The 19,274-nt window shown below is 39.0% G+C and overlaps 1 long non-coding RNA gene across 2 annotated transcripts in view; it reads right to left on the reverse strand.

Annotated features, from left to right (window-relative positions):
- The window catches only part of LOC147655427 (uncharacterized), a 127,237-nt gene that overhangs the window by 10,847 nt on the left and 97,116 nt on the right, over positions 1 to 19,274 (reverse strand). The window contains exons 2-4 of one of the 2 annotated variants that reach the window (XR_015286190.1): positions 14,948 to 15,157; positions 12,722 to 12,813; positions 9,162 to 9,269 (exon numbers count right to left, since the gene is read on the reverse strand). This is a non-coding gene — a long non-coding RNA (uncharacterized LOC147655427). The remainder of the gene's footprint in view (positions 1 to 9,161; positions 9,270 to 12,721; positions 12,814 to 14,947; positions 15,158 to 19,274) is intronic. The other variant, XR_015286191.1, reaches the window with a different exon arrangement.

Raw genomic sequence — 19,274 nt, forward strand, 5'->3', positions numbered from 1 at the left:
CCTCATGTACTGTTGAAACCAGGTGAGGCAGTGCTCCCTGCCTCCCCCCCCCCCCCCCCGGGCTACCTTCTGTTAATGGGCCCATCAATGCCCTGCCCCATGACTCATAGATAACTTCCCCCTGTATTGTCCCCTGTTAATGGGCCCACCACTGCCTTGCTGCATGACTCAGAGATAACTTCCTCCTGGACTGTTTTCTGTTAATGGCTCATCAAGGCCTTATCTCATGACTCACCATCCCATTGTGAGATGCTCCTCCCCGAGGGAGGAGCCAAGCATTCCATACTGGATATAAGCTGAGAATTCGAACACCACAGCAGCCCTTACCTACGGGACTTCCAGAGGACAGGAGCTACTGCTGGACTTTCAGCTGAAGACCAGACCCCCTTTCTTCCAGAGGATCACGCTTCAACAAGACCACCTCATCTGGACGACTACCATCACCCTAACAGGGTTCCAGGCTGTATTCTGACTCTGTCAGTGTTTTTGATATTATTGCATTTATTCTTTTTATCATTTTCCTATTAAATTATAATTCTGACTTGCGATCTCTCACTGGTTTGATTTCAAACTAGTACAGATCACTACATGTGTGAAGAAGTGATGAGTAATAACCTGAGGAAACCAAACCATATTTAAATGCAAGAAAGAATGTTTTTGTGTCAGGATGTTTAGCAAGGCTGTTCCAGGAGTCATTGCATACTCTGCCAAAATCTTGTTCATCATACTGGAAGTCCTTCTGACAGCAGTGCACTGCCTTTCCTCCAAAACAGTACCTGAAGCTGTGCTTAGTCTTTGGAAAATAAGCTGAAGCCATTATAAAAGTTTCTAATGAACCCAGAAAAAACTTCTCTTGTGAAATATTAAGGTCCTGATGTATTTGTATTAATGGGATCTCATTTTTAGCATAAATTCTTTTCTCTCAGAATCTTATCTCTGAAAATTAGTAGCCAAGTCCACAGATCAACTCTAACCCTGGCAGACTGTGTGTCCAGCTAAGCGGGCCACTCCTTTTATAAGGAGATCAGAAAAGAAAGAGGAAAATCCAATAACCTTCCCATATTTACATAAGAAATGAGCAAGTGTTTCAGAAGTCAGCCTTTTTTGCATGGTAGGTAGTTATTTTTCAGAGTTCTTTATACTTCAAGTGAAATCTAAGTGTTACCTCCATCTTCCCTACTTTTCTTAAAGCACCAACTGCATCAGCTTAGCTGGACAGTTTAGGTGTGCAGGACATGACATTCATATGAACACCATCCCTGGTGCTTGAACCTCATGAAGTCAGTCCTAGTGGATGCACAGGAGCTGGGATAATGCTGCTTCTTGGGGGCAGTAGTAGCTCTGGCTACAAACTCAGATGATACATCTATCTTTCTAGTATTTGGATTCTTTCTGCCCAACAGGCATTTAAGGTCTCTAGGCAGTGCACAGGAGGACACAGACTATTAGAACAGAACACAAACCACCCCATAAGCTAAGCACAGAAGATACCACATGCTGGTACAGACTGTGTAATGTATGGTGCTCAGAAGCTTACAGTTCAAAACTCTAAACAAAAGGATGTTTTCCCCTTATTCAAGGCTCTGGAGAGGTACTTCCATCTACCCTCCAGGGTGACACCAGTTTTCAGTCCAAAAAGTGACTTTTGCAGTTGCAATGCACAACTGGGGAAGCAGGGCTGGTTTTAGCCCTTTCACAGCCCAGCCTTATGGTTCATGCCCGAGTGAATGGAAGGCAGACAGGCTTGATCCTCTCCTTTTCCTGAAGAGTCATCAGCCAGCTATGTTATCAGGCTAAATAGAACTACTGCTGGGGTAGTGCTGTAGGGAGGAGAAATACTGCAGGGGAACACACTCTATCCTCTCTGTTCAGCCAAATCTGCTCCATAGAAAATAGGAGTCATAGGGTCAGGAAGCATAGGGCCTGGGAACAGGAGTCTAAACCAGGCTTCAAAGGCAGTTCCTATCTATTATGTACCACAAGTGGTAAAAAATGCATTAGTAATCCTGAAAGCAGTTGTCAGACTCAAGTTTTGACCTGCTGGGTGCTCTTGCAACTGTGATATAGAGTCATGCCCCATCTTTGCAGTGCATTTGAATATTCTTATCATAAGACTGAATATGGTTAGTCTTTTACATATCAAGGCCCTTTTACAGAGCCCTGGGTAGTGCAGTCTTGGTTAAATGAAAACTGCCCTCAGCTGTTAGCCTTTCCAAAAAGTTTTGCAGACCACCTGAGGTATTTTAAGTGGGAATTATGTAGTCTGAATATTTCATATTACTAATTATCTCCCACAAATCCTTACTGTGTCCTCAGATAGTTAGGTCTGTTGTAATTGCTCCACTGCAATTTACAGAAGGTGAGAGAGTAAGTTCACCTTGTTTCAAAATCCTTTCCTATCACAAATTACTCTTTCATTCCGATAGCAATTTAGACCACTGATGGATAAGTTTTGTTCCTTAACAGTTTGAAATAACCCAGTCATTACAGGTCAGGAACTTATGCTGACTATAACATGAATATATTCATGTATAATGATACAACTGGTGGACTCAAAAGTAACAAATAAATGTTTTTGTCACAGCATAACAAAATATATGGAGTTGGAAGGGACCCACAAGGAGTGGCTCTACTTCATGCAGAGTACCACAATTCCTTACCTTCCTTGTAGACACAGAATTGGTCCCCCTGATATGAAAACAGTTTTAGATTTTTGTTATAGAGACTTTAATGAGTTTAAACTCATTTTTGCCTCTGGCTGGGATTTACAGAACATGGAATTCATAGTAAAGGACCATGCTTCTACTGTCTCATCAGTGACTTCAATAATACAATAAAGAGGTTTGTGCTGTTTTAAGGAGTATGCAGAGAACATGGAACTTTCATCTGGATTCAAGTTTGTGAACTGCTTGGCAGTCTTCTTTTCCCATACTGTATTCATCAGAAGATATATTGGTTATGCAATAAAGTATTTTTTAATTGTTAGCTTTAGAAATATTTAAGTACCAATTGTTTCTATCTAAAAGACTATTATGAAAAAAAAAAGGAAAAGTTAAAAATGGATGTGGCCGTGGCTAGACAAGGATTATAAGTTGCACAGCAAGAGCACTGAGCCTTTGATGAAGTATATAAATAATTAGTAACACACTTTAAGGCATCTTTTTCTTGATTCATAGTACCTGTTCTCATTTAATTCCAGCTGAAAATATACCCATTCATTCACAGTGCAGGACAGATAAGTTGGTGTCCAAGTCAATAAGAGAAGTGATCCATGTTGAAGCCCCTAAGGCCAAATGTTTTCTGCACATACACAGATAAGACACTCACTGAGACACCAGGCTCCAACACAAATTTGTCCTGCCCTGGCAAAAGATCGCAGGGAACATGAGATAGACACATACGTGGCAGAGTAATGCCCATAAATGAAGGCATGTGAGTATGTGTAATAATTTAACATCTACTTTTTATGTGAATTATTTTTAGTAACCTGAACAAGAGATTAATAACAAGAAGTAACACTATAAATAGGCTGTCCCATTTTTGCTTTTTTTCAAAGTTACATGAATACCTAAATATCATTTTTTGGCTCTTATTCCACAAACATTGATGGGATGAATTTGGTCAGCATAAAGCTTCAAAACCAATTAGTATATTCACTGAACTTCACTAAACTGCACCTTGAAAACCTTCACAAAAGTATTTTCACATTTGAAGAAGTGCCTTGACACCTAAAGATGCAGGCAGGGAGCCTAATGTAAATACAGTTACTAATGACTAAAGATAAATGTCTAAGTTCTATTAGGTTCTCAAATCACTGCAAAATTCTGGTATACATTCTGATATAATATATTCTTAGTATACATATGCTTCTCTCAAAGACCAACAGAGAAAGATCTCATGAGCTATAACCAGACAGCTATTACTCATCTCAAACTGGTCTTTAGAGAACTCTTCTGCACCAGTCCATTGATTTGCAGTTTCCTAAAATATAAAACAAATAACAAAAAAATATGAAGCCAAGAAAGATTGCTTGCTAACTTAGCTTCTTTTTTTAATGATTTACAGACCACTTCTGCAAAGCTTGTCCTCTCAAAGTTGTTCACATAACTGATACAAAATCAGTTCCTCTTATCAGTTCAGACTGTCACACACAGAGCTTTTTATACTATGTTATGTAAATCAGCATTGCTGTCAGCTCCATCTGTGATATTTGCCTCTTAAGTGAGTTACTCCGGTGGTGAAGTGGCTCCACTAAGAGAAGTCTAAACAATGTCATAGAATTCTTCAATCCCAACAGCATTGTGTTTTATTGTAACAATTTTTCTGCGTCAACATATAATTAAAGGTTCTGTACCACTAAACAGGTTTATACTTTGGACATTCCTCATATTTCTGAGTTTATACTGTACTCCTAGTGTTCATATGAATGTCATTACAGGAACCTTCGTAATACTTTAGAATTATTTTTTTTTAAGTTGTAAATACACCAGAGCAGGGATATAGAAGGGTTGACTTTCTGATAAAAGGGCTATGGTAGAGGTTTTTGAAGAAGATATATATGAAATTGACTGTCATCAGCTATGCAGTGGAGTTGTGTTATCACTTTTCCACACCAAGGGGGGGCTGGGGAATAAAACCCTGACATGACTTTACTTTCTCTTTTAAATGTATGTAAACATATGTAGGAAAAACACTGTACCATATTAATGCAGCTAGAATGGAAATACAGCGTTTTTCATAAGCACCTGCTTATGTGAGAGCAGCTATGCTATTGGCTTTCCTTTTCTTTTGTTGTCCAAAACCTAATGAAGAAAACATAAAGGGGTTCAAATGAAGAAACTTAGAAAGTAAGCTGATTTCTAGGAAAAATATCCTCATATTTAGCAACAACTGTAAACCTAAAAGTGCTATTTCATTATCTATTCCATGTTTCAGATTTCAGAATATTTTTATTATTCATTTAAGAAAATTATAGATACAGAGAGTTCTCTTTATTTTATTTTTAACCCATTTTATTAATATTTTTATTTCACCCTGCAAAAAAGAAAAAAATAGAAAGAACTGGGAAAAACATATGGTAAAAATTTTTTAGGCTCCCAAACCATGCATAATTGTTACTTTAATTTCTAAAAATAAGGCTCATAATTTTAATTTTTTGATAGAGTACAAGTATAATTTTAAAAGTTTATTTTTTATTTGTATTAAAATGGATATTATAAATTTATATTTATATGGTTATTTTAATTAAGGCTGTCAGATGTCTTTAGTTTGCTTTGTTTTTACAGATAAGGAAGACAAATAAGTGCTTGAGGTAAATTATATATTAGCTATATTAGGGCTTGAGTTTAAGGATGTAACACCTCACCATTAGCTGATACTCAAGGCAATGTCCAAAGTGGTATGTGCTTGACCCTTGAAGGCTGTGTGGTGGTGATGTGACTTCATCTTTTTGTCTGGGGGCTCAGGAACTCTTAGGTGAATCTGTCAAAGCCTTCTGGGTCTCGATAAACCTGGAATTGCTGGCTTTTCCATCCCACTGCTCCGCCCAGCCAGAGTGGTGCTGCTGGGTGTCTGTGGCCAGGCGCCCTCTGCCTCCCTTGCCCAGTGCCCTGCACACCTGAGCCCAGCAGGGCACCCAGAGTGACAGGGGTCAGGGCAGCCATCAGACAGAGGTGACCCTCCACTGACCCAGCACCTCCTGGATGTGGTCCATGTGCTCCTGGATTGTGGCATGCGGGCTTGGCCCATCCCTTACCTGTGCTTACCACAAACCCACGCGCTAAACCTGCCGGTCAAGCCAACAGGAACAAAAGTCCACGTTCCCACAGTCCACACACAACATTCCAGGCTGAGGTGATAATCTTGACTGCAGACTTACTGTGCAGTGCCCACCAAACTCAGTAGACAAGCAGCATTTTGCACCTCACTCACTGTCTGCAGTCTCCTCTATGGGAGAAATGCAATAGTAACCTCTTCTTGGTGGCACTTCTGCACACTACTGTTATGTTTTTATCCCTCATAAACCATGTTGTAATATGGATTTGCAGCTGAATTTCTGTTTGATTTGATTTATTTTTTTTTTCTTTGTTTTCTGGGCATAAAAAATATCACTGTTTAATTGATTTTCTTTTATGGAAGCTATATACTTTACATTTGTTTTCATTTTCACATACACATCAATGCTTTCTATCTGAAATTGCCAGAGATTTTGGCTGTACGTAATTAATAAGTTTTCAGGAGACTTCTGTAGCAGTCTTAAGTGCAGCCTGCCAAAGTACTGTGAGATTTTATGTAGCTGGGCCTCTGTGGCCCAAAGTTGACTGATAACTTCCGAGAAGTATCATTGTAACCTGTCAGCTCTTTCTTTAATGGCTCCAAATTTCCCTGTGATTCATAAATCACTAGAATGCAGTTTGAGAAACCAAGTATAAATATAAAACAGAGAGAGTGTGCAGAGAAGCTATGGGTTCTAGGTGTGTTGGTCTGAAATTCCTACATCACTGGATATTACAATGGATGAGGTATCTGCTTAAGGACCTGGGGCATACTGCATCCAGATCAGGGGCATCAAAGACCACATTCAATGGTTCTTACACTGGTGGAATGGTCTGAGGACAAGATTATCAATGAAAGATGGGAAACCAGTATGTCCTTGGGATGGGAGGCAGATTCAGAAAGAGACTGATGTGTGCTGCTGTCCTTGACAAGCCCCAAAGTCTGAGACATCTGAGGAGAGAAAGCTACCAGAATGTACTTTATTTAAATATAAGATTTATTGAGAAAGAAGTTCACCCTAAGTTTGCAAAAGACATAATGGCCAGTATAAAGGTCTTGTAAATGCAGAAGCACACCATCCACTTATCAAAAATAGAAGTTATGGTCCATCAGGTTATGTTTGGAGTTTCTGAATTTATCAGAAACATCTCAGTAGGTGTTGGTCAGAGAAAGCTGCAGAGCCCAGAAAGCTTTCTAGAAGGAAGCAGGACACTAAACCAAATGTAAGGAGTAGAGCTTTGTTTCTGATCATTATTTTAAGGGATCTTCTGGCTGTGAAATTGTAGATTAAACTGAAGCTGGCTTTTGGCTCCTCCAGCATGTCACTCTGAGAAATATATGTCAAATGCCACACCTAATTCAAAATCCTATTCCTATTCTTCCTGATCCAAGAACATTTTTTGTTCTGAATTGTTCATCTGGGTTGGACTCAGTGATCTTGAGGGTCTCTTCCAATCTAGTGATTCTGTGAGTGATTCTGTGATTTATGATTTTTTTTTTTTTAACTGAGTTTTAGGACATCCTTTCACCAAAGAATAGAATTCATTCTTAACTAAAATAAGGATATATTTTTACACATTCACCTGAAGACAACTCTTAATGTCATCTAGTGCCCTGAATATATTGTTACGTTGAACTCATAGAAGATTTGAATTTTAAAGGGAAAAATGCTATGCATCCTCATTATTCATGGACCAATAAGCTCAGGCACAGATTTACCACATGTGGAAAACTTGAAGTATATAAGGCTGTTGAGATTCAATAGACCCAAGGGTAAAAAATAAAGACACCACTGTTATAGTATAGTGCCTCTTTCAATTTCTTACATTTTTCTAAATTACCATTTAACACTATAGAACAAAAAGCATGAACATTTCTAGCAGTTACCAAAAGCCATTTATTGTTTGTATAGTTCCAGATATAACTGGATTTGGATTAAAGAAATTTAGGTCTCCTGCATTGTGTATTCATGCAAGGTTTTTTAAAAGTATTTGAAGGGAAAAGTCATCACAATGTGTTTTACCAGTTATGTGCACTTAGGCTACTTGCTGACTCTGGAAAATTTAAAAAGATAACTTCTGAAAGGCAAGTTATGGAAAAGTTCCTTTTAAAACCTACCTTTAAAAAATGGTGACTTCATGGATTAAAAAAGATAAAAGAACACTCTTTCTTGAATCCCATTTTTATTTTCCATTTTGCTTTTATAATAAATAATCTGCTCATTTATATTTCAAGTGAAAGCAGTAGGGCTATGTAAGAAAAAAAACCGTACATTTCAATTTGTAACTTAATGTAATACTTTTAACTGATTTTTTTTTTCTTTGAAGATATATTTTTGTTGCATAAGGTAACATAAAAGTGGCATAAAATCTCCTCTTCATTTTATTTAAAATATTTACAGTATTCCATAAATATATCAGCTACTATGCAAGAGTTTAGTACTGAATGGATTGATTAAATAGCTAGCTGGATACATAATTAATATCTCAAGGTCCCTTTTTGAGCTAGAGTATAACAGCCAATGAGAAGAGATGTGGCTGCTTTGGGATGAGCAAAGCTTTTAAATGTTACCCTTCAACCCACACAGCAGTCTCCCTTTCTTCCCAGAACTGTGTTCTCATCCATAATTTTAAGGGCCTTTGTAAATGGTGTAAGCAGCAGGACCTTTGGTTCAGCAGCAGCGATTTTTTACAGTTAAATGTGTAATTCTCCAAACGGAAGGACAGACGCTTTGGAGACATCATTATTCTTCACCTATCTGTCAGAAACTACAGAGGATCTAGCTGGTTTAGTTCCAGTCCTTTTATCTTCAGTCTGATTTCTACAATTTTTCAAATAGATCCACAACGCATTCATCACACCATGAGCAGGAATTTCAGCCTGAGCATCACCAGTTATATAAGTTCTGGGCTGAGTAAACTAATTTCCCCTGATTTCAGTCATGTGAAGCAGTGGGTGGAAAGGTCACCCTCATTAGTGGGGAGAGATGCTGCTGCCCTGGTGGCCAACTGGCTTTGCACCCTTTTAGTTATTGATCTGGGAGCACTCAGGAGCAGGCAATGGCTGCAGGGCACAGCTCAGCTCTCTCTTCTTGAGGGTCTCCCAGGAAAGCTGCCAAAGGTTTCCTTCTACATCCTGGATCTCTGCTATGGGTAATTAAGGTTAGGGAAGTGAAATAGCTAAAAATGGATGATTCAGATTACTAATTCCTCCTGAAAAAAAGCTTTTGGAACAGCAGATCCAGAGAAAAGTTTCTGTGCATATCAGAATCCCACCACATTAAACTGACTCAACATTTAGTTTTCAGAAAACAAGAGCCTTCTGCATCCAAAGACAAGGATAATGTTTAATATACATAATTTTCTTATGTACTCTCTGTTCCTGACCTTGAATGGCTGACCCAGAGCCAATGTGGGATTTGGACCATAATGCCAATGAAGCTGCAGAGACAGTCATAACCATTTCTTCTGGAGGGTCATCCTATTCCCTGGGGTCTTGCCAGTGAAAAAGAAAGGGATAAATTAAAATTGAAATTGAGAAACATCTTCATCATCCAAAGAAAAATCAGTTCATGACAGAAGCAAGAGGCAAAGCATTAGCAATTGTTTAAACAGAGGTGCACCCTAAAGGTGTAGAGGTTTTTCTAAGACACCAGAAGTTTCCGAAATGGATATGCATTATTAAAATGTTGAAAACACGATTGTTAGTGAGATACTGAGAGAAAGAGAGAAAGTAAGTGATGCTGCTTTTTGGGGAACATTTAGGAAATTATTGAATTAATTTTCTCAGATCACTTGGTCAGACAGCCAAGTTTGTGTGGACAGACAATCCACACTTTGTGTGGACAAAGATTCAACTGCTTTCTCTTCTTAGGTTGAAGATAGATGACTGATTCTTCCCCAAAGGAAGGAAAGGTTTAAAGACAGCTGCTTGGGAAACTCTACCATTCCTGAGTAGGTTTCTCACAGACTGCCTGGACCCCAGTCCTGCTGACTGTCAGAGGTCACAGTACAACTCAGGGAAGAGAATCCAGCAGGAGAAAAGTGAAGATTCCCTCCAAAATAGCACATTAGTCTGTGCAACAAGCAGCCATGGACATTGGGCCATTGGGGCAGTTGGTCTTGTTTTAAGGCAATCTTGGAAAAAAATATCCTGCTCTCAATCCAGACTCTCAGGTTAGGCTCCTGCATGAAAAAACACAGTGTTAAATGATCTGTGCCCATTGTGAAGGCAAGGACTGTCACAATATGGAAAGTGTCCCAAACTTCATAATATTCTCTTGGATTCAAATCCACTCTAATTTGGGTAAAAGCTCCATCAACAGGAATCTGCATGCACACACAAGTAGAAGCAGTAGCAGCAGTGTGGAAACTAAATTATGACTCCTTGATCCCATAGGATGCTGTACCATACTCATCATGTAATAAGGTCAAATCAGCTCTGTCCTCTTTCTTTGCTGGTGGAGGAATAAGTGCTTGCAACTGAGCATGGGATGTATACAGGAATAAACTGAAGGCCAAATGGAAGGAAGCCATTGAAAGCAGTCTTAAAAGTACTTTGGTTGGTCTCTGAAAGAAATTACTTGCATTTTTTTCTAATATGAATACTTTAATGATTTCTATTTTTCAAAGAATTCTATATAATTTCTTTACCCTTCTCTTCCATTACTGTTTCCTTCCATTTCTTTCATCTTAGACATTGTTTACAATTGTGATAGGCCAGTTTGTGGAGGGTTAGTACAAAATGGATGTCATTTTTTTTTTAAAGCTTTCCTTTCATTTATTAGTGAACCAAGCAGTGATTTACACAGAAGCTTTTCAATATAGGTGCCTTGAGCTGATTAGCACATTTTTCTGTTTTCACACATTGACAAGGTTGTGTGTCATAAAACAGAAAGTTCATTTGTTGTTTTCCTGTGTTTCACTAAAAAAAAAAAAAAAGTATTTTTTTTCCTGCACAGAAACTTTAATATTTTAAATTTTGTTCCAGTGAGAATTGATGATTGCTTTTAAAAGTATTTCTTAAAGGGGCTATTCTTTTTAAAGAGAAACCAGTGTCAGAGTTCTGTGAATGAAAGAATGAGCTCTCCAAAATCACTGATGGTGCTGTAATTGATTGATACTTTGGTTTTGAAGCCTTGGCCCACAGGCCATCTGTGTCCTGCAGAGAACTTGCCAGTAGAGCCTTTAGAGAGGAGCCAGATACCATGATGATAGTTTCTCTGTTTCATTACTACTGTTAAATTATCTTAAAAGCAGTTAAATATTCATGAAAGCTTTCACTAATCAGACTTCTCCTAGGAAAGCAATTCTAAGTGGGAAAAATATTTTTGCTTCTGAAGATGATCTCCTTTTTAATATACTCAAATAATAATTAATAACTTATTTATAAAGCCCTATTGACATGGCTGAGGTGCTTGGGGTGCTATACAACGCCATCAAAACAGAATCAAAACAAAATGAACAAAAGTTCACCCTCATTAGAGCCAAGCAAAACACAAAAAAAAATTGCAGGCATGAAAACAGGATCTGCTTCTCTAATCATGCGGTCTCAACATCTGTATTTTTGAAACGATGCTGAGGTTTGAAATACATCAGCATAGCCCTCAAATAATGTACAAATAAGGAAGTCCCTCTGTATTTCCATACACTTATTTTCATTTCATAGATCCTCATACGTTATCCTAGCTCACCTATTTCGAGCATGCATAAAGCACAACCTGTAAGGTATCCTGCGTTACCAAGGCTCTCCTTGCTGCTCCATACAGCCTTCCCCAAATTAAGCGGAATAAAAAAGGTGCTCCAGGAGCTTTGCAGTAAATGTTGCAAAATGTAACCCACTATGTACCAGGGGAAGTTATAAATCAAGGAAGCTGGCGTTTGCCACCCTTGCAAATGAGAACTGTGGGGCAAAGTTCCCTACTTGCCCGCTCTGTGGACAGGGTAAAATCGTATTAGTATAAAGATCATTTTTAAAGACAGCTACAAAAACATGAATTTCAGTACCTTCTGTCACAAACCTTGGAAAAAAGACCTATAAATTAACATGAATGTACACATTTAATCATTCAAATGCACTTTCAGAAGTCATTTTTAAAGTTCCATCTGATCCATGGTGCAGGGAAACATCAGTTATTTTTTTCCTGCCATCTTACCAGGTACCATTTCCACAATACAGATTTTCAGATATGTAGACTGGCTGTGCAAAACAAATGAATTTGTTCTTCTCTCTTAGACACCAGCCAAACTGTCACTCTTTACAAATAGGTTATGGGGAATAAATACAGGAGGAAAAAACAAGAGAAAATACATAGTGAAAATTTGGCTGTCATTAGCAGCAGATCTTTCTGCTAAAGCTCAGGTCTTAAACTATAGAAAATGGGGAAACAGATCTGAGCTGTTGTTTTGATATCTTAATACAGTATCTATAAAATTTGAGATTACATAGTTCATAAGGAATAAATCCCCAAATATATTTGCAAAATCTTTCAACACCCTTCAATACCACAGGGTAATTTGCAGAATTCACTCTCCAGAGTCTGATTTTAGAAACACATAGATGATTCAAGAGAGCAAAAGCTGATTTTGGGTTTTTATCTCAAGGTGCAACATTTGCTTTAAGCAGTAAGTTTCAAGGAAGCTCAGCTGGAACTGAGGACAAGTGTTAATGGTGAAAGTTGAAAGGCATGGGTGGGGGCAGAGAGGATGGATAGGGACAGGATTCACTAATGCCCAGAGAGACCAATGAGGGATGCATGCTCATGCCCATCTCTACTTTGAGAACATCTATCCTAATATATCATCTGACTAATTAAACAGTGTTTCACTCAGAGGAGTCCACATTGGATCAGACTTCAGTATAGAGGCCAGATCCAGTGTCCATTAAAATCTCACAAGAAAGCACATATCACACACTCCCAGCTACACACATGCCAGGACATACAGACCTGTGGCAGGAGAATGCTGTTTTCCTGATCCACCTTCCTGAATTTCACTTCTCTTCCAGGGAAAGTGATGCTAAGCATTTCATAGCATTCATCTTTTTGAAAGAAAAAAAATATGAAAGCCTTGTAAAAATGAGCTTTTTCACTATGCTTTTTGGCTGGCATTTTTGATGTACAATCTGACCTCTGATGCTTAAGAGTTTTGCAGTTCTGAAAACATTTAATTGCATGGGAGGAAAATACAAACTCTTGAATTGTCTATTAGATTGTATAACTGCTTCTCAAAAGCAGTAGAAGTAAATGTAATATCAGAATTCACATGTAAATAAGAGAACAATAAGTAGGGAAAATTTTCAACGACTGACTAAAACTTATGGTCAAATATTTCTTTCTCATAATGTCAACTTGCATAGAATGTTCTCCATTAAAAATAAAATAAAGTAATAAAAAATTAGTTGTTTACTTTGTTGGTTGTATTTAACTTTTCAGAACCTCTTACCAGAGTAAAACTTGTCATTAAATGCTGACAGCTTCAAAAATTGTCTTTGGATTAACACAAAACAAAACAAATTTCTTTGTCCAATCATCTAGCATGAGTTCAAATTTAGGAAGTCAAATTCTGTGATTTGCATAGAGTATATTTAAACAAAGATCTAGGGATCCACATATACCATACAATCTTCTACTCTTTCTTGTGTGAAATGAGTTTATGCTAGTCTGGTTCATTGAACAAGGCTATTCAGTTTTGTTAGTCTCTGGAATTAGTTTCTAAGTCAGCAAAGCACTAAGTACATTAGAAACACAAAACAAAATAACAGTGACAAAAAATAATCTAGACAAACAAAAATTCCCCAAAAACCTCTAGCCCCTAAAAAACTATATATATCCTTGTTATGCAAGTCTTTCTGCTCACACATTTCAAGTTAAAATACCTCCTTTGAAAACAGAAATGGGATTGCTCAAAGTTAAGTACATGAAAAAGAGGAATCAAGGCTAATGACTGTTTTGCCCAGTGGAAAACTCTCCAAGTTGTATTGTTTCAGCTCCTATAAATATCCTAATAGGATTTTCATGCTGCGTTGGAAAATTCCACAGCAGCAACTCAGTCTCTTTTATATGTAATTCATTCCCCTCTTTCTTTTATGCCTGGTCATTTTTCATGTACAGACATGATACACAGTTTACCAAAACATTTGGTAATTGTCTGAGTGAATCAAACAGTTGTAAAACCTGCATCTTGCAAAAGCTCAAGGCAATACTAAATTTTGCCCTGCCCATGATCATTTTTAATGCTGCCTGTTCGTGTGTAAGTCACAGCCAGCCAGCACCATATAGCAGACACATGTAAAGCCATTTTTTCTTTTCACTGTATTATTGAAATCAGTGAAGCATAAGGAAAAGCAAAATCAGAGAGAAAAGACAAGTCCTTCCCATTTCCATAGCAGCATAAGGCTACAGCTGTATGTTTATTTTTGAAAAATGAAATAAGTTTGTCCAGCTGCTTTGTTTACAAGCACATTTCTTGTTTTTCCTAAGTTTAATACATTTTAGGAAAACCCAGAGAGATTATTTAGGTGCCTTCCACTTGAAGCACCTTGATTCTAAAAAGGTATCATAAAAAGCCAGACGTGGGAGATGGTCTCCCTGTGGACTTATCAGTGCCACCTGCATCTTCATCTTCATCCATAGCCCCCATTCAACCAGACACCTTCCATCAATGGACAGACAACCTCAGACACAGGGGTGTGTGTGAAAGTCCTGCCTCCCATTCAAAGTCAAATCCTTTGCTACCTGTTCACAGACCTTTCAATTCCCCATGGCCAGACAGCAATGTAGACAGAATGGATCTTCTTCAAAAATAATTTCCTGGGGCATAATGATACCTGTTTTTAGAGCTAGAACAGGTATTTTCTAAGAAGAGGAGTTTCAAATTGTGCAGCTCCCACGGTAGGATGATTCCACCCTAGTCAATACTTGAGTATTGAATATCGCAGTTACCTTGCAGTTAAAGTTTGCAAGTTGTTTCTAGCTGATACTGAACTGAAAGCTTTTACTGCTTCAAAAGGGTTGCCAGTCACCAGCCTGGATTCAGTTGCTTTCAGATATAATGTCTTTGTCTCCTAAGGCAAGGTCCTACATAAAGGATTTATGAGAGGTTGAGGATGAAAACTGTGGAGGATTCAAACAGATCAGTGCTAAAAGTGAACCCATTTTAGAAGGAGTCCTTACCTGTCCTACTTCCAGCACGTAGGAAATTATAAAACTGGGATGTGTCCTTCAGCATCTCTGTGCCTTCGTTTCCCTGCAGAGGATGGCAGCCAAAACCTTCAGCCGCTGTGGTACAGCACAGATTGTGCAGCTTCTCCTTGCCAGACTTCAGGGATACTTCTCAAGGTGACTGTCCTCATTCATACATCTGGGGTTTCCACAATCAGGATCCTGGAATGAAAGCCAATATATTACTGTCAGTGCAATAGATTAAAACGCTGATGCTGCAGAAAGAAATAAGGGTAGAAGGTTCTGGATTCACGGACTCATTCAAAAGCAATATAAAATAAGTAGGGAAAATGACTATGTGGTACTGAAGCACAGTGGTGCCCATACTGAGAAAAGAGAGCAACCGTTTCTTTCTGCTGATTTGGAGGGAAGCTGCCAAGGCATATCCAGTAAATAACTATTGTTCAGAGTCATCTGAGCAAGGTTCTCTAAAAGCTGAATTTGATATACATGAGAAACACTCAACTGATTGTTATATGATACGAATTGACTACAGAGGAATGGACTTTATACAGAAGATAGGACTGTATTTTGAGTTAGGGAAAGCTTTTTGTTCTGTGCATTGAAGCCCTGGGCTTTATTCTATTAGAATTATTTTTTTTTTTTGGCTCAGAATGCTGCCTGTCCTTACTCCCTGTTCAGGGGCCAGGTAATGGGCTGTGGTGCTGCAGAAACACAAACAACTCCAAAGTTTCCTGAGAAACATGCCTAGGAGAACAAGAAACAGAGTCTATTCAAGAACCAAGCCTGCAAGTAGCTAAAAATTAATCTGAAGAGGGATGTTGTACCTGTGAAAGTAAGGAGGGAGCACGTACAAAGAGGTTGAAACAGTTCTGGGTTTGTGCTTTGTAGTTAACTTGGTGTTAAAAAAACCACAACATTATTTTTAGCTCCTAGAAAACCCAAGCAAAATGCTCCAGGCAGCTGCTATCTATTCTGTCTTGAGTAAACATTTGGTTTTTATCAGTTTGACGTTCAATCATCAAAATGTGGAACTTCCCACTTTCCTTTTCCCTTTCCTTTTTCTCTTTCCTTGTCCTTGTCCTTGTCTTTGTCCTTGTCCTTGTCCTTGTCCTTGTCCTTGTCCTTGTCCTTGTCCTTGTCCTTGTCCTCATTCATGTCCTTTCACAATTTTCTGGAGCCTGCAGTTCTTAAAAGGAGGAGCTGCCCCAGAAGCATTTCCCAGTTCCTACGTGTCTGAGATCATCAAATGTCTGATACACCTGATTGTCCGAAAGCTGAGTTTGATTTGCATTTTTCAGACAAATATTTCTCACAGAAGGAAAAAAAAAAAGAGACAGGGTAGAATATAGGGGAGGTCATGCATGGAGTTTTAACTTTGTTTGCCTCCTTCTACCACACAGAGCTTCTCAGTCCTAATAGCTAGGTTAGATTGAGTAATTTAATTGTCCCTTGATGCCAAGGTGAAAAAAGAGGAAGTATGGCTGATTTGTGTGTTGTTCACATTCATTCCCTGCTCCTTACTGGACTATTCTAAATAACATAAAATGAGTCAATCAATTTGGAATAGAGCACAGATCACAAGGTGTTGTTGAGGACGGTGTCACACATCTAGATTTCCGGGATATAGTGCCATCCAAGGTCCGTTCTGGATTGTTACCACAATCAAACACTGCCATGGGTTGACACTGAGGACATTAAAGAAAGAATTTCCTTCACTGGAACTGATGAGGGCTCCTTACAAAACCTTCTGCAAGTAATGGTGAGCAGAATGCAAGTGTTACATCCTGTGCCTTCCTGGATGTCAGAAATGTGGACTGTATATTCTGATGGACTTCAGCATAAATGACATCCAGCATGTCACCAGCTCAATAACTGAGGTACATCTGGATTTTTCAGCCATTTATTTGCACTGAAGTTGACTCCAGGACATGCCACATTTCTGATACTTCTCACACCTGAGTGTTGGAAGCCTTGCTGCCTCTCAGAGTGTCATATCCTGGGGGCATTCAGGATACGGCTCCAAGTTAAAGGGACTTTTGCAACTACTACTTTTATTTCTGGGGTCAGGGATGGGAGGAAGGAGAAAGCAAATGGTTGTAGTCTGGATAAAATTTGCAGTCTTTCCTCCATTTTTTATTCTGCTAGAGCCAGCCAGCAGTATGTGTCTGGAGCAAGATGTCCAGAAAGAATTGCTGACTACAGCAGCAAGGAGAAAGTTCATTCAGGCACACAAACCTCCTTTTTCTGGGATGGTACTGTTGTGCTGTTGACTCACACAGGCCACACAGTCTAATCCTAAATTATTAAGAATGACCCAGATTCTGGCATTCTGGCTTCTGCTGATTAACATCTTACTCTGCAAGCAGTTTAGTCTAGCTTAATGGGGCTGCATCTTCAAATTAATTTTCAGGATAAGGATGAAAGAATCATGCTGTATAACTCTAGCCATGGTTCCAACAGATCCAGATAGGAATTATAACATGCACCAGAAGGAATGAAAATAAATTTGCTCTGGGTTCAGAGCAGTCTGGTAAAAAAAAAGAAAAAAGAGAATGAATTCACAATCCTTGCTTATATAAATAGCACCTGTTTTGACAAATTTTGTATGCTTATGTTTTCTGAATTAGCATGCTTCCAAAGTACTGTTTCTTTTTCAGAACATAAATGACAGCCCTGACAAAAAAAAAAAAAATAACACAGGCTGTTACTATATGTGTTTATAATCTTTAAGCTTTGCAGGCACTAAATTGTTGAATTCAGCCAGTAATTCTTAACCTTTGCATACTTGCTTGGTCTTCAGCCATAGTACAACGCACAAATATCTGTTTATTGGGCCTCTGATCCACAACACAGCACAGTCATGTACTCCAGATGTGGATAATGGGTCCAGAGCTGCAAGATCTTCATTAATGACCTAGTCACTGACACAGAGTGAACCTTCAGCAAGTTTTCAGACAACACAGAACTAGGAGGAGTGGCTGATATACCAGATGTCATGCTGCAGTCCAGAGGGACCTCAACAACTGGAGAAGTGGGGTGATGAGAATCTTGTGCTGTTCAGTGAGGAGGAGTGCAAAGCTCTACCATGGGGAGGAACAACCCCAGCACCAGCACAGGCTGGGGGGACACCTCCAAGGAGAGCAGTTTGGCAGAGAAGGCCCTGGGGTCCTGATGGACACCAGGCAGGACGTGAATAGCACTGCACCCTTGCCACTAAGAAGGTGGGAGGTATCCTGGGCTGCATTAGGCAGAGGAATGCCAGCTGATGGAGGCATGTGGTTCTTCCTCTTTAGTCACTGCTGTCTACTGTGCAAAAGTGACACTGGAAAAAGAAGAATACAGTGAAACACACAAAACTTAGTAAGGGGCTGCTGTATCTTACATACAACGAGAGAATGAGAGAACTGTGGCCAGCATGGAGAAGAGACTGTGCAGGGAGTCTTATCAGCATACATAAATATCTGATGGGAGGGAACAAAGAAGAGTCAGAAAGATTCTTCGCATGAGTGCTCTGTGACAGGACAAAAGGCAATGAACACAAATTGAAATACAAGGAAATCTCCCTGAAACATATAAAGAAAACTATTTTACTGTGGGGGTGGTCAAACACAGGCACTGGTTACCCAGAGAGGATGTGGAGTCTTCATACTTGGAGATATCCAAAACCTAAGTGGACATAAACCTGAGCAAGCCACTGTAGCTGACTTCAATGTGACAAGGGGTTCCACTAAAGAGACCTCAACTCTTTCTAACCTCAACTCTCCTGTGATTGCAAAATGCTTCTCACACTACACCAGAAATGTGGAGGCAGTATTCTTTCAGCTGCTTTGTATTTGCATTTCTGACATGTCTGCAAATAACAGACACATTTTTTGCTCTTAGTGTTCAAGCTAATTATTCACTAGTGCTCTTTAGGATTTGGGTAGCTTTAACCATATTTAGGCTTTAATGACCAAGAATCAAGATGCCACCTTCTGTGCAGGACAGCGCCGAAAGACTCACACTTAGAAATGCCCCAGCAGGGTGGATTTAAACAAGCTCTTTCCCCAGTAAGACCATCACAGAAGCTCACAAAATGAAGTGATTTAACTCATGGGTGTCTGTCCAGGATTTTCAAAGAGGCTTACAAATTAGACATCACACTTAGTCTGCAATTTTTTACAAGACCCTAAGCAAGCCCTGTAAAGCCCATAGGAAACATGGTAAGTATTTAGATTACACACTCCTGAAAATGAGCAGGGCTGAGAGCCACACCTCTGTAACACTGAAGTGTGAGGTACAGGAGATGAAGAGCACAAGTCCATTTTTGGCACCT

Source organism: Cyanistes caeruleus, chromosome 1, assembly GCF_971803275.1.
Source record: "Cyanistes caeruleus chromosome 1, bCyaCae1.hap1.1, whole genome shotgun sequence".
NCBI lineage: Eukaryota > Metazoa > Chordata > Aves > Passeriformes > Paridae > Cyanistes > Cyanistes caeruleus.